This window comes from Magnolia sinica, chromosome 8 (genome assembly GCF_029962835.1).
Source record: "Magnolia sinica isolate HGM2019 chromosome 8, MsV1, whole genome shotgun sequence".
Taxonomy (NCBI): domain Eukaryota; kingdom Viridiplantae; phylum Streptophyta; class Magnoliopsida; order Magnoliales; family Magnoliaceae; genus Magnolia; species Magnolia sinica.
The window spans coordinates 47,439,365-47,463,346 of record NC_080580.1 but is presented as its reverse complement, the minus strand read 5'-3'; the positions used below and the strand labels follow the sequence as shown (position 1 = coordinate 47,463,346).

Sequence of the window (23,982 nt, the reverse complement as noted above, 5' to 3'; positions counted from 1 at the left end):
AATCATAGTATGATTGAACACCGCAAGATGAAGAGACAATCAACATATAAACTCTAAACTACCCGAAAATCATATCATACGTGAACACTGCAAGATGGTTAGAAAATCGATAGGCGAACTCCCACTCCACCCAAAAATCACAGTACGACTGAACACCGCAAGATGGCTAGAAAACCAACATACAGAACTCTACTTTACTCGAAAATCATATCGTATGTGAACACCGCATGATGGTTAGAAAATCGATAAGTGAACTTCAGCTCCACCCAAAAATCACCATATGACTGAACACTGCAAGATGAAGAGAGAATCAACAAGCCACAAAAAGGGCGCCAATGTTCCATCAAAGCCACAAAGGGCAAATAAACGATCTGAGCCACGTAAGGCAAATATGCGGTCATAGCCATAGAAGACAAATATACGATCAAAGCAGTATAAGTCAAATATAGACTGTAAGATGGTAGGTCCACAACAAGTCCCATTCAATCCATCAATTGATCACAAGTAATAACATCTAATCAATTAGCATCTTATACAACTGAAAATAGCATGTGAACATCAAATCAATTATGCTTGCCAAATTTAAAGAGATATATACATTATCTAATACAAGATTAGTTGCCCAACATGTTAGCATATTCATGTAGTAAGATAAACAACTCGATGAGAGAAATCAAGACATCATCTATTTCTAGATTGATGAATTTAAGTGGGAAGTTTAAAAGGTGAGTCTTCACCTTAGAGCGTAGATTTATTTCTTAATTGGTTGGAGATCATTAAAGGACTCAAAACACTTGATTAACCAAAAATATCACATGTCAATGGTTAAGGTAGAATAGATTTGGATGCGCCCAAATGATTAAGGTTCCCAATGTGTATTCGGGTTAGATTCAAATTGGTACAACTAGATAAGTTAAAGCGTTATTTAAATCCAAGAAATGAGTAATCTCAAATCATAAATTAGTCACTAATTAGTTATAATGAACATTCTAGATAGAGTAGGGCTTGCTTACCAAAAATCCAAGTTAACTTGGGTCTAGCCCCACTCAAAATGATCTATCCTTCTCAATGAAAATGATCTGCACTAATATCATTCACATACTTGCAACTAAGGAACTAAATAAATATTTAATTGAATTAAATTAGGGTTAATCATTGCAAGAAGCTAAGTTGACTCACCTCAACTTGGATCAACTCATTTGGGCTAGGCGAGCTTCATTCGAGTAGAATCATCAAGCCCACTCTCTTCCTCCTTGCCCCTCTTTTCCTGCTGGAGCCAGGCTGGACTAGGCCTACCTCAACACTGTCAAACTCAGTTTCAACCAAGTCGACTCGGTTTTGATTGAACAACAACCCCAACCTCCCTTCTCTCTCTCCCTTCTTCCTCTCCTTCTTTTTCTTCTTCTTCTTCTTTCTCACTCCGCTTCTTCTGCTAGAACACCCAGCACTAACCCCAACCTAAAACAAGGCTTTCGACCTTGCTGAATACCTGACTGGGTCAAGTCATCTCGACCCGCCAGTGCACCTGTTTGGTTGAGGCAAACCAGACGGAACTAGTCTCGATTTTCCTAGCAACCCAACTCACAACCCCCCTCTCTCTCTTCTCGTTCTCTAGATTCCGACAAGTCCTGGACATGAATCCCCTCCAGAACTCTCCAACTCAGTGAGTTAGACCGAGCGAACAACTGTTTTACCCCGACAGCCTATTACAACGCCCAAAGCATGACCTTCTTCGTGCTTCTTCCCTCATCTCTGCTCTTCCTGCTTCTTTCTTTCCTTTCTTCTCCTATTTCCTAAAGTTTGTGGCGCTCTGGACTCGGTCCAAACTCAGCAACACCATGGTTGAACGTGCGGTCAGCATGAAGAAAGAGGACAACGTCCTCTCTCTTGGTTTCTCGTTTCTTTCTTCTTTCTCTCTATCTTCTCTCTCGACTTCTCTTTCTCTATTTCCTTCCTTACTCTCTCCCTCTACTGCTTACAATGACGTCTGGACTAAGTCCGCCCAACTCAAGCTGGTGCGGCAACAGCGTTCTCACCTTCACTCATTTTTTTCTTTTATTTATTTCAGATGGCATCCCTAAAAGAGTGGGTTTTATAAGCCACTTAATCATATTTTTGAGAGCTTGAAGAAACTAATCAAGCGGTTAGTTGAGTTATTAATCAATTTCATTTTGAGATGGGTTAGAAAAGATCGGCTAGGCAGGGGCTATTTTGAATGCATGGATGACATGTAACCTTGGGGATGATCATCTGTTGAAGTGGCCCTCCAAATGAACATCTCCGATAAGCAAATGGGGCCCAATGGATTACAATGGGTTTGCCCAATCGACGGAGAAGATGACGCCCTTGATCATGTAGTTTCTGATCGGGAGGGTCATCCTCCATTCCAAGGCATCTGGATGGCTTGGATTGGGCCTCTAAACATTGTGGGACCCTCCAAACAGAAGGTGATTAGTGTATTTACTCGGTGGGTTCGGTTTTCACTTGCGGCAGCGGGTGAAGAAAAGTTTCAAGTGTAGATAGGAAAACCTACTTTGAAGGGCTTGGATTTTGCTTATGTGGAGGGTTGTGATGATAAGGGGGAGGTTTCATGCGGATTGCCAACGTGTAAGGCAAGAAAAATAAAAACTTTCTGTTTTTAGAAAAAGATTGGTTGCACCTAGCCCGCTTGCTCCCGTGATTGTGCATCTGTACGTGCGATGCCACGTGTGAAACTCTAGGGGTTCAGTCTAAATCTCATGTTCTCTAAGATGGATGGTCTAGATCACCTGATGAATGGCTAATGGTGGGCCATCTCGGGACAAAAAACGAACGTTGTCCGCAAGCTGCTCGCGGGTGGGAAAAATTCAAAAGAGAGTTTTTCTCTTCTTCGAGCGGCTAAGTTAGCGCCCTGTTTGACCGACTTCTCGGTCTGGTGCTCGGCGGGCACACGCACACATTGTGCACTTGCAACGAATGTGGGGTCCACAATGATGTCCTGACAACATCCCTTCCATTCAGGACATTTGGTCGAAGGTGAGGCAGATCCAAGGTTTAGGTGAGCCATACATGCAGATTTCGTGTTCAATTAGTGGTTTGCAGGACCCACCGAGTCATTTCAGTAAATCCAATCCACCCATTCATTTAACAAGGTTAGTTAGGGCAGGGGATCAGATACGTGGTCTATCAAAAGTTTCTGGTGGGCCATACCTTTAGATCTTGGTACTTAATGGTGGATTCTCGTTAACCCAATGGCCAAATTGCATTTAAATCCGACCATCAATGGTCATCAGGGTTTCTAGTCTAACCTAAATGGATTCTTGAGGATTGTTTCCATAACTAGGTGGTTGAATTGAGCGATCAGGTGATGATTTGATCAATAGGGTGTGGTGGCCACGATGGATGGTGGATATCGTGATCCGGGGTCCTAAATCTAAGTTGGTCGGTCAGATTTTTCTATTAATGAAATTTGGATCCTAAGAATAGGTTTTTTTAATGATGGGTTGATCCATCTTGAAATATATCGGATGGATAGATTAATATATGGATGGGGACTGTTTCCAAAGGTTGGATTTAGACTAGGAAGCACGTGAATGTTCTCTTAAGCTAGGTTGTATTCATGCTAAATTAGGTTACACGATAAAACTCAAGGACTGAAAAGTATGGGGTGTTACAAGACCTTTAGTGAGGCATAGTGGGAATGGAAGAGCCAGTAGATGAATAAGGTTTCATTTTGTTGACTACAATAGGTATGTCAACAAGTTTTATATTAAGAGATTTGTTATCTTTTAATAAGAACAGAGTATTACTTTTTTTTTTTTTTTTAAAGGTAACATCTACACATATATATTGTCTTCGAAATAATGGGCGATAACAACAATAACCCTTCCATGTGCAATAATATCCAAGAAAAAGACATTTAACTACTTGAAGATCAAACTTATCATAGCCAGACTCTAACTGATGGACAGAACAAACACATCAAGGTAAAGGCATTGTTTTAAATATCGATGATATCGGCCGATATATCCCATAATATATCTTGTATCCCACCTGTGTGATACGAAGTACATAAGTAGTGGGATATATCCTAGATGTTCAATCCGGTTAATATTTTTTTATTTTCGATCTTTTATTTTGTTTCTATAAATCATGTTAAATCAATGTCAAATTATTATAAATCCATGATTTTTCATGTTTTGCATGGCATGAAAAATCACAGATTGGAAACTTCGATTTTGAGATTTGGAAGAGGACCGAGTTGCGAAAAATTTTAAAAAAAAATCAAAATTAAATCAAACATGTATATGTAACCTAATTTAATGATTCTTCTTTTTCTTTTGAACGTATTGCTTGTATTTCCACATGTCTGCTTACATTTATAATTTATATGAATAGACTTTGAATATACTTGCATCAATTCAGTTATACAACGCATAAATTAGGACCCCATACAAAGAAACCCCATTATGTGCAATTGTTTTTTGTAATGTTTTGATTTGTAAGTGTATTGATGTCCTTTTTAACAATCAATGAAATTTCATTGAAAAATTCGACCAATTTCCAATGTTTCCAACAATAACGATATATTAAGCGATACAAATGATATATCTCATGTGATAACCAATACGTATCTGTATCCCAAGGGTGCAATACATAATGCGATACCAATAATTCGAACATTGGGTAAAGGAAACAATGGAGTATCTTGGAACAAAACTTATGAGGTGATTAGCCCTTTAAAATAGATGACGATATCTGCTTTATTAGAAAACATATTATGAGTACTACATCACTCCAAAAAATCTTATAAATATTTATGTGAAATAAGACAACACAAGTTATTTCAAGGAGATGATAATTTTCCCCTTCTACACCCTTGTTTTATTGTGGGGTGTTTCTACATTATATCTGATGTAAGATTCGTGTTTCAAAAAAAAAAAAAGCTTTGGACATGTACTTGTAAGTGCTATAGTTTCTATCCCTCTTTGTTGTCAAATTTGTAGTGCCAAAATCACTATTATACTCTGTTATATAACTTGCATAAGTGAAGCTCTCTCAAGGATCAACATTCATAAACAAGCTAAGCTCACAACAAGCAAAGCTCTCAAGTACAAGACTCAAGATCTGGAATGAAAGAACTGCTCACAAGACAAGACTCTGGAATGAAAGAACTGCTCACAAGACAAGACTCAAGATGAACTTAAGACTCAAGCTGAAACTCAAGCCACTTTCAAGATTGAGTTACATGAAGAGTTCAACTACATCAAGACTTCAAGACTGATACTTCAAGGTCACTTGTTCCTAATGCTTCAATGTCCATACTTCATGATTGAGGTTTGTTTGACCATAGATTGACCTTAGAAGTAGGTCATTTCGGATACATAAGTCGAATGTTATTTTTCATGTGATTGGTCTATTCTTCGACTAGTCCTAGGCCTTCTTCGACTAGTCCTAGACTTACTTCGACCAGTCTAAGAAATTCCTCGACTAGTCGTAAGTTTGTTACAAATTCCGGATAAAATCTGTTAGCCTTCGACTAGTCCTGGAATCTGTTCGACCAGTCGTAGGAACAGTGTCGACTGATCTTCGACTCGAATTCCAGCGAAGCTTTTTAGGACCTACGACCAGTCGAAGGAGATCTACGACCAGTCGAAGGAAGCCTACGACCAGTCGTAGGAGAGCTACGACCAGTCGTAGAACAGTCAGAGCATATCCCGCCGAATTTTTCAAATATCTGTTGTTGCTTCGACTAGTCGAAGAGCACTCTAGACCAGTCGAAGACCCGATCTTCTCACCTATAAATAGTGCACGAATCTCAGAAGAAATTATCAATTTAATTAAAGTATTCAAGCCAATCTTCGTCGAACTTCTGAGAGATAATTCTGTGCTCCATCTAAGCTAAGTGTGCTTATTTAATATTCTTCTTTCCTTAGCTTTATTTTAATTGATTTTGTTTCTGCTATTCCAATCTGAATTTTGAGGTTGTTTTTCTTTCCTGCATTGTTATTTAATTTGGCTATCATTTTCTTTATTATTCCGCTGTTATAAGTTTTTATTTGGCATTGTCCTATTCACCCCCCCTCTAGGACATATAGCTTGGCCTTTTCAAGTGGTATCAGAGCCTAATAGCTCGTTTTTTGGATTTAATTCCTGAGCTAACGATTTAAGCTATTTAAGATGTCAAATTTTGATAGCCTTTCAGTCACTAGGCCTCCACCCTTTGATGGCTCCAACTATGCTTATTGGAAAGCCAGAATGAGGATCTTCCTCAAATCAATGGATGAAAATGTGTGGCAAGCCACAGTGACTGAATGGAATCCTCCTATCATGGAAGTTACTGGGGTTGATGGTTCAAAATCAATGAAAGCCACACCATATTACCAATGGACCACCCTTCAGAAAAGTGAGAGTAGTGCAAATGCTAAAGCACTAAATGCAATTACTTGCGCACTATCACCGGATGAGTTCAAAAGAATCATTTCTTATGATACTGCAAAGCAAGCTTGGGATATATTAGAAATGACACACGAGGGTACTACAATTGTCAAAAAATCTAAAGTCCAACTCCTCATAACCAGATTTGAAGAAATTCATATGGAGGAAAATGAAATGTTTATGGACTTCTACACTAGATTGAATGACATTGTAAACTCAATGTGGGGTCTTGGCGATAAAATCCCAGAAAGTAAAGTGTGTGCAAAAATACTACGCTCACTTCCTGAACGGTTCAATTCTAAAGTAACCGCAATCCAGGAACTTCGTGATACGGATAATATGAGGGTTGAAGAACTAGTTGGTTCTCTACAAACCTACGAGTTAAACTTTAAAGCTCCTAAAGGTAAATCTATCGTGCTAAAATCTTCTAAATGTAATTCAGAAGAAAATTCTGATTCAGAAGATGATATGGCTCTTTTAGCTAAAAAATTTTACAAAATTTTCAAAAGCAAGAAAAGGGTTGATTTTCAAAAATCAAATGACAAAAAGAAGTTTAGACCCAAATTTTGAAAATCTTTGAAAGATAGTCAATGTTACAACTGTCAAGAATATGGGCACTTAGCAAATAAATGTCCTAAAAGGGACAAACCCAGGAAGAAGGGTATGTTGGCTACATGGGATGAATCATCTGATCCTGAAGGTTCTTCTGAATCAGAAGATTCTGAAACTGAGTCGGGCAATGAGGTCAAAGCTCTTATGACTCTAGCCAAATTCACATTTTCAGATAATGACTCTACAAGTGAAGAAAATCTGAATAGTGAATGTGAAAATGAAGATGATCTTCAAGACGCTTACAATGCCCTATATAAGGAAAGTTGTAAAATTGTTGTCAAACTTAAACTTCAAAAAGAAAAGTTTTCTAAACTCAAAAATTGTTTTGAATCGCTTGTTTTAGAAAAATCACAAATTTCAGATTGTTTTGAAAAATCGAAATGCGATTTGGAATTCAAAAACTCCCTAATTGTTGATTTAAAATTTAAAATTGAGAAACTTAAAACTGAAGTATCTTCTCTTCTGAGTTTAAAGGACACATGGAAATATGCCCAAGGTGATCCAAAGTTAGAAAAACTTTTATCCGGATCTAGAAAATGTGGCGATCGATCCGGGTTGGGCTATGATAAAAATCTACCTCCTAAAAAAAAGTATACTCCTCCTATGTTTGTTAAAGGAGAGTCCTCAAACTCAAAAAGGAAAAGTACTTATCAAGATTTTTCTAAAAATTCAAAAACTTTTCAAAAACCTAGAAACAGCCATGTCAACTTTAATCAGAAACGAAATCCACTAGCTGAAAAGATAGTTGATTTACTCAAGGAGCTCTTAAAATCTAACTCTACAGGTCATTCCTACAAATATACACAAAAGAAGACCAACTATGTTCCTAAACCCAAAACAGTTATGAAATGGGTTCCTAAAGTCACCTGCTTGGTTGCTCACACTACTTTCAAAGCAACAAATCATTCAAAGTGGTACCTAGACAGTGGATGCTCCAGGCATATGACAGGTGACAAAGCCTTATTCACCGATCTGAAAGATATGATTGATGGTTCAGTCATATTTGGTGATGGTAGCAACTGCAAGATTATAGGCCCAGGTACGGTTCAACTTTTTAATCTTCCCGTGTTTAAAAATGTTTTATACGTTGAAGGCCTAAAGCACAACTTGCTTAGTATATCACAAATATGTGATAATAACCATAATGTTCGGTTTTCTAATCAAAGCTGTGAGATAATAAACAATAAGGGTTCTGTAATATTAACTGGACGTAGAACGTCTGAAAATTACTATATTATTAGTGAATCCAGCTCATCTAATCAAACATGTTACATGGTCCATACAGACGAGACTGATTTATGGCACAAACGTCTTGGACATGTACATTATCAAAATTTATATCGATTGAGCAAACGAGAACTTGTAAGAGGTTTACCCAAACTTCAGAAATTAGATAAAATATGTGGTGAGTGCCAGATAGGCAAACAAACAAAGAACTCACACAAAAAGGTGAATTCAAATACCACATCAAGACCACTCGAACTTCTCCACATGGATCTGATAGGACCTACTAGAACGGAAAGTCGTGGTGGTAAAAAGTATATCTTGGTAATAGTTGATGACTTTACCAGATTTACTTGGGTAGTCTTCTTAAGGGATAAATCTGAAACCCTTGAAGAAGTAAGAAAAGTTCTTAAAAGGATTCAAACTGAAAAATCTTCTCAAATCAGTAAAATTCGTAGTGATCATGGATCTGAATTTGAGAAAAGCAATTTTGAGAAGTTCTGTACCGACCAAGGAATATTACATGAATTCTCTGCTCCCAAAACTCCACAACAAAATGGAGTTGTAGAAAGAAAGAATAGGGTGCTTCAAGAAATGGCTAATGTCATGTTGAATAGCATGAAGCTCTCTAAAAATCTTTGGGTCAAAGTTAACACAGCTTGCTATATTATTAACCGAGTATACACTAGCAAAGATAATAATAAAACGGCTTACAAATTGTGGTTCAATAAAAAGCCTACTGTTAAATACTTTCGAGTTTTTGGCAGCAAGTGCTATATTTTACGTGATCGTGAAAATTTGGGAAAGTTCGATACGAAGATTGATGAAGGTATTTTTCTAGGATATTCTTTAAACAGTCGAGCTTATAGGGTCCTGAATAAAAGGACTGGTGTGATTCAAGAATCCATTAATGTTGTCATTGATGATCACTTAAACACACCAATCTCTAATTCAGATAATGATGAAGTACTAATCATTGATAAACCCGATACTTCATCGAATCAGACTGATTCTGAGTTAAGGACTGTTAAAGATCATCCAACCACACAAATTCTTGGAAACCCTCTCACCGGTGTTCGCACCCGTAGACAACTTGAGGATATATGTAATTATGTATGTTTTACATCCCAAATTGAACCATCTAACGTAAAAGAAGCTCTGGCTGATGAAAACTGGATTGTTGTGATGCAAGATGAACTCAACCAATTCGTAAGAAATGATGTTTGGTATCTCGTACCAAGACCTAAAGATAAACACATCATTGGAACAAAATGGATTTTCAAAAATAAGTCTGATGAATGTGGAAATATAATTAGAAACAAGGCTAGACTGGTGGTACAAGGTTATACTCAAATTGAAGGGATTGATTTCGATGAAACCTTTGCACCAGTAGCACGTCTTGAATCTATCAGACTATTTATATCCATTGCATGTTTTAGAAAGATAAAGATCTATCAGATGGATGTGAAAAGTGCTTTTCTAAATGGCGATTTACATAAAGAAGTCTATGTTGAACAGCCAATGGGATTTCAAGATTCCAAAAATATTGATCATGTATATCGGCTTAAAAAGGTGTTTTATGGATTAAAACAAGCACCTAGGGCATGGTATGAGAAACTAACAAAATTTCTTTTAACTCATAATTTTCAAATGGGATCTGTTGATAAAACTCTGTTTGTTAAGAAACATAATGATCATATCTTAATGGTACAGATTTATGTTGATGATATCATTTATGGATCAACTTGTACTGACTTGACTACTGAGTTTGCAGATTTGATGAAATCACAGTTCGAAATGAGCATGGTTGGGGAATTGACTTATTTCCTTAGATTACAAGTAAAGCAACAATCTGAAGGAATATTCATTTCTCAATCTAAGTATGCCTTGAATCTAATCAAGAGATTTGGATTTGAGAATGGCAAAAATTTTGATACTCCTATGAGTACTACCCTGAAACTATTAAAAGACTCTAATGGTAAAAATGTTGACTCAAAACTTTATCGGAGTATGATTGGTAGTTTGTTATATTTAACTACTAGTAGACCTGATATTTCTCTAAGTGTTGGTATTTGCGCAAGATATCAATCTGATCCAAAAGAATCTCACTTGATTGCTGTCAAGCGAATTATTAGATATGTCGCAAGTACTGTAAATCTTGGTCTCTGGTATCCTCATGAAACCCATGTCCAATTAGCTGGGTACTCATATGCTGACAGGGCTGGTAATCTAGATGATAGAAAATCAACCAGTGGTGGTTGTTTTTTTATTAGAAATTGTCTAGTTTCCTGGTTTAGTAAGAAACAAAATTCTATATCACTTTCAATAGCTGAAGCTGAGTATATCGCAGCTGGTAATGCATGTACACAGCTTGTTTGGATGCAACGAATGCTAAGTGATTATGGAATTAAACAGGATTCTATGTTATTACATTGTGATAATTCCAGTGCGATAAATATTTCAAAAAATCCTATTCAGCATTCTCGTACTAAGCATATTGACATTAGATTTCATTATATAAGGGAATTAGTAGAAGAAAAAGTTATATCTCTAAAATATATTCCTACTGAAGATCAACGTGCTGATATTTTCACAAAACCTCGTGATAAAAGCAGGTTCAAAAAGATGAAATTTGATCTTGGCATGTGCATTTTAAATTGATAATTTATGCCTTCTTGTATAATATTGTATATATTTGCTAGATTAAATTCCAATTTTTGTGTAAATTGCAAGAAAATTGAATTTTTGGGGTTTGTACGACCAGTCGTGAGTATACACGACCAGTCGTACTACGACCGGTCGTAGATACCCACGACCAGTCGTGGAGCACAGGTTTCACTTCAAATTGGAGATTTTTCACTTTCTTCCTCATTTCTTCTTTCTTCTCCTTGGAGCCGAACTTCGACTCGTCGAACCCATCCTTCAAGTTCTTCAAGGTTAGTGTTCCAAATCTGTTTTTCTTGCATATTTGTGTCAAGATTGCTTCCTTTTCTCTCTTGAAGCTTTCTATCTTGAAAATCATTGAGATTTGGGGTTTGGGTTGTGAAAAATCTGTTTTGAGCAAACCCACTTCTCAATCCTTTGTAACTTCTTTATTCCTTTAATTCCTTGTTGCAAATGGCTTCTAGAGGAAGAAAAACTACTTCACGTGGTCCTTCTTCTTCCTCTAGATCAACCCCTATCTCTAAACGTCATCTTCTTGTTCCCAATGATGATCCATCATTTGTTAGGGACATTAGATCTCGTAAGGTTATCGTTGAACATCTTGTTGATGTCAATTACATTGCTCCATTTGACATCCTTCCTATGCTTGAAGCTGTAGGTTGGACTAACTTATTGCATTGGGGTGGGCCTGCATACCGGTCCATTGCCCAATCCATGTTTTCATGTATTAGTGCATTTTCACAGGATAATTTAACTTTTCAAATTTCTACTAGAGAAGGGCCATTTGACGTTGATCGTCATTTAATTTCAGCCCTTATGGAAATTCCTGTGAATGATGAGGGTATTCCAATTCATAATTTAACTGATAAACCTTCAATGGCTGAAAAACTCATGCTCACTAGAGACTTGTGCAATATGGATGTTCAATGGACTCAAAAAGGGAATGCGCTCCCCGCAAGGTATTTGTTACCCAAATACAGAATTCTTCACAGAATTTTTGTGTCTAATCTGTATCCTCGTTCGGGTAATAAATCTGACTTGACTTCATTTATGGTTCGTGTTATCCATGCTATCTCCAATGGTACTCAGATTTGTTTGCCATCCTTAATCTGTCATTTCATTCTTCAGTTTCGACTCCATCCTGGTCATAGTGACATTCCATTTACATACTTTATGACTGTATTGGCTACTCATATGTTAGTCGATATGCTTGTTGATGAAGCACCAATCCATCATCTAATCTTCAACAATACAAATATTAATAAGATGAAGTTGGATCTGCTTCCTGAACAAGGTGGTGGTGTTTGTGGTGGTCCTGAAGAAGCTGGTGTTGACATTAATATGGATGACATTTTTGAGGAACTGGATTCTGACTCAGCTAATGATCCAGATTTTATACCATTTGATGTTGATGCACGTCTGAGTGCATTAGAAGGTAAAGTTGTGAATATAAATGTTAAGTTGGAAAACATGTCTGTTGCTCATGATTTGCAATTCAAGTACATGCGCAAATATCTTAGGCGCTTGAGCAAAGGCATGCACCAACTTGATCCTTCTATTCCTGCTCCATCTTCAAGTTCTAGTTCTGACTAGTTTCTATGAGACTTTTTGTATGTAATAACTTTCTTACTTAGCACTTGGCTGATTTTGATTTGGATTCTATCTATGTTTAATGCTGGATATTTGTTCTTGATGTAATATTTATGCTGGATATATGTGATGCTATCTTGAGTATCTCTATGACTCTTTTGCTATACTCTATTTCCTCCTTCTGTTTACTCTCATTCCTTTATTTAGTTCTCCTTTGTCATATTGTGACAAAAAGGGGGAGAATGGTTTGTTGTTAATATGATTGTGAGAGGAGTAGCATTGGTTATGTTACTCAGGGGGAGTGGGGTGTCAAGGGGAATATATGTTTGATCTTGTTGAATGATAATGGTTGAATGTTGAAACTGGTTGAATGTTAAATGTTGAATATTGATTTACAGGTATTAACCAGTTGTTTTACTTTTGTTTATCTTGGTTATGTGTTTTGTCACTAATTTGACAAAGGGGGAGATTGTAAGTGTTATAGTTCTATCCCTCTTTGTTGTCAAATTTGTAGTGCCAAAATCACTATTATACTATGTTATATAACTTGCATAAGTGAAGCTCTCTCAAGGATCAACATTCATAAACAAGCTAAGCTCACAACAAGCAAAGCTCTCAAGTACAAGACTCAAGATCTGGAATGAAAGAACTGCTCACAAGACAAGACTCTGGAATGAAAGAACTGCTCACAAGACAAGACTCAAGATGAACTCAAGACTCAAGCTGAAACTCAAGCCACTTTCAAGATTGAGTTACATGAAGAGTTCAACTACATCAAGACTTCAAGACTGATACTTTAAGGTCACTTGTTCCTAATGCTTCAATGTCCATACTTCATGATTGAGGTTTGTTTGACCATAGGTTGACCTTAGAAGTAGGTCATTTCGGATACATAAGTCAAATGTTATTTTTCATGTGATTGGTCTGTTCTTCGACTAGTCCTAGGCCTTCTTCGACTAGTCCTAGACTTACTTCGACCAGTCTAAGACCTGGATCACTCGTAAGTTTGTTACAAATTACGGATAAAATCTGTTCGACCGGTCGTGAGGAATGCTCGACCGATCGTAGGTCAACCTCGACTGATCTTCGACCAGTCGTACAACCTTCGACTCGAAGTCCAGCGATGGTTTACAGGACCTACGACCAGTCGAAGGAAACCTACGACCAGTCGTAGGTGACCTACGACCAGTCGTAAAACGGTCAGAGCATATCCCGCCGGATTTTTCAAATATCTGTTGTTGCTTCGACTAGTCGAAGAGCACTGTAGACCAGTCGAAGACCCGATCTTCTCACCTATAAATAGTGCACGAATCTCAGAAGAAATTATCGATTTAATTAAAGTATTCAAGCCAATCTTCGTCGAACTTCTGAGAGATAATTCTGTGCTCCATCTAAGCTAAGTGTGCTTATTTAATATTCTTCTTTCCTTAGCTTTATTTTAATTGATTTTGTTTCTGCTATTCCAATCTGAATTTTGAGGTTGTTTTTCTTTCCTGCATTGTTATTTAATTTGGCTATCATTTTCTTTATTATTCCGCTGTTATAAGTTTTTATTTGGCATTGTCCTATTCACCCCCCCTCTAGGACATATAGCTTGGCCTTTTCAGTACTCCTTGGCACTATTAGATCAAAATACAGACACTTTTGAACTAAAACTGATTTTGCACTTCTATATGAAAGGTCTTAAAATAAAAAGCAATTTAGATCAATCTTTCATTAAATAAAGCCATGTCATTCTCGAATAATCATCAACGAATATAATAAAATAGACATACTAGATATTTTAACTATACTCCAAACATGTGAATGAACTAGAGAAAAATGAACAAAACAATGCTTCTCAACATTTAGTGAAAAATATCACGGTGATGCTTACTTAACTTACACACATCACACTCTAGATATGACATCGACAATAAGAAACACACTTAAGAATTTTTAATGATGGATGACTGAAACGGTAGTGCCACTGATAAGCTGAGATATTTTTATTTTTATTTTTGTGTGTTGTTGCACCCACAACGTCATGATAAAGATAATACAACCTATAATTCTCATGTTCTCTGCCAATCTTCCTCTGTCCTTAGATCCTAGAAAACACAATGTGAAAGATAGAAATTGACACAACAATTAAGAGATTTGATAAGTTTGCCAATAGATAGAAGGTTTAAAGGAAATTTTGATACAAATAAAACAAATGATAATGAAGGAGAGGAACTTGTATGAGTGGTACCCATTCCACATTCTTTGTTCACTAGTTGGAATTGTGCCGTTATAAATTAGCCCCTAAAGCAGTTGAAGGTATTTTTCATGGGTTTTTTTTTTTCTTAACACAAAAGGGCTACAACTAATACAGTTCTCATCTTCAAAGAATTGTGCTGATGTTACCCTCTTTAAGTCCACTCCATTCTTCTTAAATGATGGTAGTTCTCTTGACTTGGAAGCTTCACCATAAGTGCCTTTGCCTCTTCCCATTGAAGAAGATACTATCCAATCACCTCCTTCCACTAGTTCACCGATTATTGCTATTGTGCCTACACTCAAAGTCTACTCACAATGAAATTGGGAAGATAATGTTACTGACTATGATGTTTCATCTATCATACCTTCTTTTGAGCTTGTTGATGTAGTCAATTTTATAAATGCCCTATTTTATCAATTAGCATGAGTTGTGAGGCATAAAGTCCGGAGAGCTTCAAGGAAGATTCAAGACTGAAGACTTGAAGATCGAAGGCATCCAAAGCACTGAAATGGCTAAGTACTGGGACATCTTCAAAAACCTATACACACCTTGTAAAACTTGACCTTCTATCTGGCCAAACCCCATAGGAAAAACCTATTCAAGAAGTGCTAGTAAGTGGTTGTGGGAAGAAATCTGTTCAAAAAGAAAATCACAAAAATAGTTCAATTTCGATCCCATCGAACTCCCATTCACAACTCGATGGCATCGAACAGGCAAACAAAAATGTCCAGCAACTTCAAATAAAAAATCTGGATTTTTCCAATGGCATCAAAGTGCCTTCGACGGCATTGAAGCCCATTCAATGACATTGAGAAAATGGCTCAAAATGTGTAGCAACTTCAATTTAAAAATCTAGATTGTCTCAATGACATCGAAAGAACACTTCAATGGCATCAAAGGCCACTCGATGACATCGACAGAACTATCCAACAACTTATTTAAGGAAAATCCTAATTTTCTTGATGATATCGAAAGTCCTTTGATGGCATCGAAGACCAATCGATGACATCGATTCTGATAGTTTTCTGCCCATTTTTTAACCATTGCAAAACCTTTCTACTTATACGAAAGAGGGGTTTCTTTGCAAAACGGTGAGAAATAGAGAGAGTCGTGTGTGTGTGTGTGCGCGCGTGTGTGTGTAACCCTAGTTCAAACCCTTCTTCCCAAGTTCTCCTTCCTCATGAAGTTCATCATTTAATCAATGTCTTAAACACATTGATTGAGCATTCAAAGCTTGGATTGAAGAATGAACTCAAGCATTCATTAATGCTCTAGCAACCATTTTTGTTGGCAAATCCTTTATGCTAGATAGCATTAACTGCTTAGCCTTAGGAATCCTAATCTTAACCATAAAGACCTTAAGGCTTGGGCTTTATGGTTAAGATTAGGATTCCTAAGGCTATGCAACCCTAGTTTTCTCTCTCCATTCTCTTTTTTCCCATTTCTTTTCTTTCTCTTTTCTATCTCCTTTCACTTCAGCATAATTCTATGCAATTCATGCTAAAATTAAAAAGAAAATGAAATTTTCATGAAATGTTTTCTCACCTTTGACTTCTGGCCTACCTCTACTTCGTGTTGAGATTTTACCCTGAATCTTAGCTCTAATTCAAACAAAGAAAGAGGAGTGATGGAAATCACCCGAGGAACAAAATCCTCCCACAAAAATGGAGTTTTTTTTTTTTTTTTTGGGGGAATTTTCGTCAAAATTTCTCAATCGGCAATACATTTTCCAAGTATCAACAATAATATCGCTGATATTGCCAATACCAAGCAACTTTTATAAAAGATTCTCACAAAAAAAATCATTTAGTCGATTTATCATGAAATGTTGCCAATATTCATATTAATGTGAAATATCACTGATAATATAAAAAATATCAGTGATGTTTAGAAATTTACCTTGGTAACACTATCTGTATTGCTGACCTAGCAATATTGATAATATTCAGCCATATTATCAATATATCAATTATATTTGGAACACTAAATATAGCTAAGTGAACTTGATCCATCCAACGGCCCCATTTTATATGGGTTATGAGCCAGATGTTGACAACCAAAATTGTTCATATCCTCAATGCTAACCTTCCTAAAGGTCCAGATCATCTCAGATCATCCTCCATCAAGCTCAAATAATGGCTTACAATAAGGGTATCTTATTAGCTGACACGATTGTGTCGTATCCAAATCAGTTGGATATGATACGTGATACGGGGCCAATTCAGCCTATGTTAAAAAAATTTGAACCACATTGGCCCAAAACTGGTTGTTCCAATTCCACACCAAATCAGATCAAATAAGAAAATAGGCAAAAGAAAATCCCAAATTAATCCTCTTAAATATATGCAAAGAGTATACAAGTAAGAGCAAAGAATCAATAAGTTCTAGTGGGAGGAGGAGACCTTTACCTCCCCATTCCCCAAATTTGCACGACCATGATCTGAGAGAACAAGATTTTTCACCCCCGAACTCCAAGATAGTTTTTAAAAAGGAAGTAGTTGATTTCATTAATAAATTTTTTGTTTCAGGTTTGCCACCTACGGAGCTTGGTGCTACGTTCATAACATTGATCTTGAAGGAAGGTGCGGAAAGCTTATCGGATTACAGGCCTATCAGTCTATTTGGTGGGTCGTACAAAATCCTAGCCAAGATCCTGGCATTGAGGTTCAAAATGGAAATTGGGAGATTCATATCAAAATCCCAAGGAGCATTTGTATTGGGAAGGCAGATTGCGGATAGCGTGTTGATGGCCAATGAAAGTATAGATACGTGTCATAGGAGAAAGGATAAAGGGGGGGTCTGCGAGCTGGATGTTTAAAAGGCATATGATCATGTTGATTAAGACTTTCTTGATTACATGCCTCATCAGTTGGGATGTGGAGAGAGATGGCGAGCATGGATTCGTGCGTACATTACTTCGACAAAGTTTTCGGTATTAGTGAATGGTTCGATGTTCATAACCCCAAGTGCAGGGTTGCGATGTAGTAATAACTCAGTGAGACTGAGGTCGAATCCTCAGGGATTAAATTTGTACGTGTTTTGAAAGTAACTAGAAGTAGAACTAGAATAAAAAAAAACTAATCTAAATTCTAGAATAAAAGAAGTACTTGTGAATAAGTATCAATCAATCAACAGGAAACTAGAACACCAAGGATCCACTTGTAGCTATCAAGATGCTACCTTACTTGATTAAATAAACACAACTGGAATCGAAGTTCTATCCTATCTAGTTGGAATATAAAATAATTGAAGCACAATCTGAACTTTGCATTGAATTAGTTCACACATGAAGGAGTATTGTAAAGATTGGAAGGGATTCCATCATCCTACCATGCCCAAGAGATGATTGTGAACAACAGGATTTACTGATCTCACAATCTCATAATGGAAAAAAAGATATTCAGAGCTATCGCAGCATTTATTGTAATTTGAGTCATAATAAACCATAGAAAACTAAAAATATTCCTTATAGAAATCAATGAAGTTTAACATAAACAAGAATTAAAGCAAAATAAACATCCCAACATGCCATAAGCTTCACCTCTTAGCCCAAGCTAAGAGATTAGCTAGTCCTAGCTAACTCAAAAATATAAGAAAAACAAAAAAGATCTACTACAACCTATGAAGAAATCGAAGTAAAAAAATGTCGTCGGCGCTCCACTTAGGCCTCCTCTCCCTTTCAAAACTCTAGAAGATGGTTTAAAATAGCCTAGGAACTCCTTTATATAGTTTTACAACTCAAACTTTCGCACCGAGTTGGAAAAATTTACAAATCGCACCTCGATGACACCTTCAATGTCATCGAAAATGGCTTTGATGTCACCGAAAATCATCCAAAACTGTCTAGCGAGTTTAACCTGAAATTCCTGAATTTATCGAGGCATCGAACAAGCTTCCATTGCACCTTAAATGTCAACGAAGGCTATTCTGGAATTATTTCAGAACTATGTTTTTCTAGCTCGGAATTTCAGAATATCTTTTTTTAGGACAATTTTTAGGATTCCTTTTCTTCACTTCAAATTTTTGATTCTCTTCATTCCTCACTTGGTTTCCTTGGATCTTTAGCATGTGAATTCTTCATTAATGCCTTCAAAATCTCTAATTCTTCATTATCTTCTTTTAAGTTCTAAACCCATCCTTTTAAGCACATATTTATCATAAGCTTCTGAATCACCTCGCATGACAAAAACATATATAATTAAATCAAATTATCAATTAAATGCTAGAAAAACTAATGTAATTAAAGGGTTAAATATGCAATATTTGAGTCTCAAATTCCCCCCAACCAGCATTTTTCTAGTCCCGAGTAAAACATGCATGGCATAATCTTCAAATCTTGAATTGCAATCCTCTTTCAAAAATAATCTTTTGTGTAAACAAGTATGAATGAGTTTAATCCAAAGAGGTGCAAGTGAAAAATTGAAAACCTAGAGCCGAATCATACGAGCAATTAATCAAGTAAGTTCTTTACCAATCACTTAAGGACATAAGTTCATATATCAGGTTTCCAATGTGCTTAGTGAATTTCACTTACTTTCCTTAAAAATACTATCTTTTCATAATGTTAGCCATGTTCACCACATTAAGATTAATTGAGAAATCAAGTACCGATTCTGAATTTATCACCTTTTCCTTCTTTTTCTACTTTTAAAGTTTATATCGACGGTCTTCATTTTCATATTCTTTTCCAGTCTTTTCATTCATTTTCAATGAATTCTTTTTTTCTTTAAATTATCATGACCTTTTTGTCGATCTCTCTGTTTTCTAACTGGTTCTTTTCATCTTTCTAAGGTGGATAGTATTCTCCAGACTTAATCCTCAATATCTATCAATGATAAACATACTAACAATTAGAAATTCTAGTACAATTCATAGAAAACAATTTGAATGTGGCTTGTGACTTAGATTAACATGATATTCAAACTTCCTCTTAATCAATTAAATGCAAGAACTTAGATGATAGTCTACTCGGTTGATCAAACTCCAATAATTCAAAGTTCAATCTCCATCTTATCATCATACTCAAATCATTCGTAATTACACAACCTATCACTTTCCAAATAGGTTTTTAATTTGAGAAATTGAAAATTTTTAAATTTTTTGCTCAACGGCTAAAAAAAAAACTGATTAGTTTACCTAATCCACACCCCCAACCTAAAATCTACAAGGTCCTCAAAGTAAAAGATATAAGCATGCAATGCACATGAAACAATGAAAAGAAAGGAGAAGTGATGGAAAGGTAGTACCTGAAGAAGGAGAATTGAAGCTTTTCCAAAGTTCTCAACATGTAAATGGGTTAGCATGAAGATTAAGCTTACTAAAAAACAAACTATCGTAATCCTAAATTCTATGAAAACAATAAACCTAACTACACCTCCATCAAACTAGGAAGTTAATCCTGATACACAGGATCAATCAGAGATACGAACATATCCTCTGAATTAAACTTCTCAACAAATGGCTTTACATGATGTCCATTCACTTTGATTGCCATTTGTCGGATTCTTTATCTCAACAGCTCCATGAGGATAGACATTGGTAACAGCAAAAGGGTCGGTCCAACGAGATTGAAGTTTTCCCAAAAAAGATGTAACTGAGAATTGTACAGAAGGACTTTTTGATTTGGTATGTAAATGATTTTCAAAGGATGTTCCGATCATGAAACACCTTTATCCTAGCCTTGTAAATTCTTGAGCTCTCGTATGTGTTGTTTAGATTTTTGATAGCTCATTAGGATCTATGCTCCAATTCCACAGGTAAGTGACAAGCTTTCCTATATAAGAGTCTAAAGGGAGACATTTCAATGGGGATCTTAAAAGTTGTACGATAAGCCCATAAAGCATCGGTCAAGCGAATTAACCAATCCTTACGGTCAGGGTTAACCATTTTTTCAGGATTTGTTTAATTTCCCTATTGAAAATCTCAACTTGTCTGTTTGTCTGCGGGTGGTATGGAGTGGTCATGTTATGGGAGATGCCATATTTCTTCATTAAGTTCTCAAATGGCCTATTGCAAAAGTGTAACCCTCCATCACTAATGATGGCCCGAGGCATTCTGAACCGGAAAATGATGTTTTCTTTTAGGAATCTAATGACCGTTTGATGATCATTATTCCTGCACAGGATCGCTTCGACCCACTTAGTGACATAGTCTACTGCCAACAATATATAAATATCTCCAAAGGATTGGGGGAATAATCCCATGAAATCGATGCCCCAGCAATCGAATGCTTCAATGATAAGAATTAGGTTTAGTGGCATCATATTTCGACAGGACAATCCTTCCAAATTCTGACAATGCTCATAAGCTTTGTAAAACTCATGAGTATCTCTGAACATAGTGGGCTAGTAAAAGCCACACTGTAAAATTTTGGTAAAGGTCTTTTTAGTAGAGAAGTGACCACCATAGGCCTGAGAGTGAGAAAAGGAGATGACACTCTGATGTTCATTGTCTGGCACACATCTCCTTAGAATTTAGTTTGGGCAATATTTAAACAGATAAGGACCATCCTAGAAGAACTTATATACCTTGGTAAAGATTTTTTTCTTATCTTGTGCAGTCCAATATGTCAGCATGAAACCTGTGGCAAGATAATTCGCAATGTCAGCAAACCAAGGTAATTGGGAGAGTTTAAACAATTATTTGTTAGGGAATATATCATTAATAGGCTCAAGGGAATTAGGGAGGTCAAGTTGAGAAAGGTGGTCAGCCACTATGTTCTCTACTCCTTTTTTGTCTCGTATTTCAATATTAAATTCTTATAGTAATAGGATCCACCTTATTAGGCGAGGCTTGTCATCCTTCTTAGAAAGAAAGTACTTCAGTGCCACATGATCTTGGATCTGATTAAGTAGGACCTAAATTTGTCCAAAGTGAACACTACGACTAAGAGTTCCTTCTCCATAGCAGTGTAGTTCACTTGGGCCAAATTTAGAGTTCTACTTGCATAGTGAATCACATATGGATTCTTTTCTTTTCTTTGGCCTAACACCACCTCAATGGCATAATCAGATGCATCGCACATAATCTCTCTAGCCTAACACCGCCCCAATAGAATAGTCAGATACATCGCACATAATCTCAAAAGGTATGCTCCAATCGAGTGGCTGCATGATAGGCGCAATAGTTAAAATGCCCTTGAGCTTAATGAAAGCTTCTTGGCATTGTTCGGTCCACTCATATGATACATCCTTTTGTAGTAGATTATGTAAAGGATGAGAGAGATTATTAAAGTCCTTTATGAATCATTTATAAAATCTGGCGTGTCCTAGGAAGGATCGCACGTCACATACGCTCTTGGGTGGAGGTAGGTTAGAGATAAGATCAATTTTTGCCTTGTCTACCTCAATTCCCTTGGACGAAATTATGTGTCCAAGCACAATTCCCTTAAGAACCATGAAATGACATTTCTCCCAATTCAAAACCAAATTATTTTCCTCACATCGCTTCAACACATTTTTAAAATTTTTCAGACACTCGCTGAATGATGAACCAAAGACAGAGAAGTTGTCCATGAAGACCTCTAAATATTGCCCCACCGTGTCAGAAAATATACTCAATATGCATCACTGAAAGGTGGCGAAGGCATTACACAGTCTGAATGACATCCTTTGGTAAGTAAAGGTATCATAGGGGCATGTGAATGTTGTCTTCTCCTAATCTTCAAGGGCTATCTCTATCTAATTGTAGCCCGAATACCTATCAAGGAAGCAATAGTAAGAATGACCAGGTAACCTTTCTAAATTTTGATTAATGAAGAGCAAAGGAAAGTAGTCATTCCTCATGATGCTATTCAATTTTCTGTAATCAATGCACATTTTTCAACCAATGGTGACTCTAATTTGTACAAATTCATTGTTGGCATTGGCTACGATGGTGATTCCGGACTTCATAGAAACCACCTGAGTTGGACTTATCCATTGATTGTAAGATATAGGGTATATGATACCCACATCCAACAACTTAAGTACCTCTCCTTTAACCACTTCCTTCATGTTTGGATTTAATCGACTTTGTGGTTGTCGGGAGGTTTTCGCATTATCCTCGAGATGAATGCGGCGAGTACAAATTAAATGGTCAATTCTCTTGAGATCTATAATCAACCATCTAAGGGCTCCTTTATGCTCAATGAGAGTAGAAATAAGCATACTCTCTTTTTCTTGCTTAAGGTGAGAAGAAATCACCTCTGGGTATATCTCATCGTAACCTAAGTAGACATATTTAAATCAGTGGGCAAAGGTTTCAGTTTAAGCTTCGGTGCCTTAAGGCTAAACGGTAGAGGCACTACATCGGTTCAGGGCAATTTTTCAAATTGTGGCCTCCACCAGTTAATTTCAAGTATCGACGCAACATCAAGCAAGGAATCCATCTCCTTAATTGTGTCATCATCTAAATTAGGGGAGTGGGCCAAGCACCTCTCTAGAAGGTCTGAGTATAGAGTCAGGATTACTCTATCTTTCATGAAAGAATTCATCATATTAATGTCGTGGGTATCGTTATCATCCTCTACTTGTTTGCTCATATTGAAAAAGATGTTGAGCTCCAATGTCATATTTCCGAAAGATAAATTCATAATTTCACTCCTACAATTAATTATTGCATTTGATGTAGCAAGGAATGGATGACCAAGAATGATGGGAATTTGAGTGCTCATATCTACGATGGGTTGAGTATCTAAGACAATAAAGTTTGCTGGATAGTAGAATTTATCAACTTGGACCAACACATCCTCAATCATCCCTATCGGTACACGAACTAAGCAACTGACAAGTTGTAATGTGGTCCGGGTCAGTTTTAATTCACCTAGACCTAATTGTTCATATACCGAGAAGGGAATCAAATTAACGCTCGCTCCCAAGTCAAGAAGTGCATGCTCAATCTGGTGATTCTCAATTATACAGGTGATAGTTGGGCTATCGGGATCTTTATATTTTTGTGGCACATCTTGCTTAAGGATGACACTCACCTTTTTTGTCAGAAAATTTTTCTTTTGAATGCTCTGTCGTTTCTTGGTTATACATAAATCTTTCAGAAATTTGGCATAAGAGGGGATTTGTTTCATAACGTCCAGCAGAGGGATGTTGACTTTCACTTGTTTCAACACCTCTAGAATATCATGTGAGTTAACTAGAGGTTTTGTTGCAATCAAGCGTTGAGGGAATGACGCAATCGACTTACGTTGAGGTTCTGGTTCTAACCCATGTGGAGTAATGTTAGGTCTATCATTCTCATCT

General features: G+C 36.7%; 1 pseudogene; it reads left to right on the top strand.

Moving 5' to 3' along the window:
* LOC131253292 (uncharacterized) overlaps positions 1 to 23,982 on the top strand; it is a 37,869-nt pseudogene that overhangs the window by 6,820 nt on the left and 7,067 nt on the right.